We start from the raw sequence: 1120 nt of genomic DNA on the forward strand, positions 1-1120 counted from the left end.
CATAACAATGCCAAGCTGGTTTTAGAATTTTAGTAAATAATATTGGGGCTGATGATTGCCCCTTTTGTAAGCTCTATATTGCCAAAGTTCCTCTTTTGAGTCAATGCCTGCCATATAGAAAAAACCCAGCTGACACCAAGTCTTTATCAGTAATAAGAGTATCCATCTTAAAATGAATATCTTGAACGAATGTGTTTAGGGTTGAAAATCAATGATAATCCTGCAACCCCACTCTATTTTATTTTTAATAAATATGTTTGATACAAATTCTAATGTTCCATGAAAAGTATGCTCAATCACACCTTTTGTGTACAATTTTTGTAGCACCATGTGGGTTTTTAGATTGTTTGGTTTATGTAAGTACAAAATGCCATTCTGGTGTATGTTGTACTGTGGTTATTGGGATGAGTAAATCCTATCAGATAACCCTGAATACTGCTGAGATTATATGAATCTGTAGTGATTATATACCATACATAACTGTAGTGTTGCAACCTCCCCTCCCCCACCATCGTAGGTCCCTTTTTAACAGAAGAAACCACACCCACCTATCTCCATGGTTACCGGTGGTTGTGTTATTTCCTTGGTTTTTTGAAAAGGAGGTTCTGGTTTGATATCTCTTGTTCGGGGTTGTGTGGGAGGTTGAGGCTTCCGCATCTTCCCGGGTGGCCGCCCTGGCCATACCCTAAAAAAGGATCCTGCGGGTTATATTGATTTCTGGCACTGCCACTGGTATGAGCCACATTTTTTATGGCCTTGCCTGTGGCTGGTATCGTGCTCCAAAATAGGCCCTTGCGCTGGCCTTGATGAGCCCCAGTGTCTTGGCTTCGTCCACACATGGTTCTTTGTTTGCAAATGGTAGCATTTTTGGGGTCCCAGTGCTGGCTGAATGGCAGCCTTCCAGAAGTAGTTCAGGTCATATTGCATATTACTAAACAGAGCTAGTGCGTCTTGATGGTCTTTGGTTACCTACGTTTAGTCCAGGGTGCGGGTGTATGCTATGATGCCTTCCGTCAATCCCTTTAAGGTTCTCTGGATCTTGAGGTCCTGGTTCCTGATGTTCGTCCCCATATGCTGCCAAATGCATTGGTTTACACTGGGCACCTGTAATGCCTCACCG

This window comes from Leucoraja erinacea, unplaced genomic scaffold, assembly GCF_028641065.1.
Source record: "Leucoraja erinacea ecotype New England unplaced genomic scaffold, Leri_hhj_1 Leri_577S, whole genome shotgun sequence".
Taxonomy (NCBI): Eukaryota; Metazoa; Chordata; class Chondrichthyes; order Rajiformes; family Rajidae; genus Leucoraja; species Leucoraja erinaceus.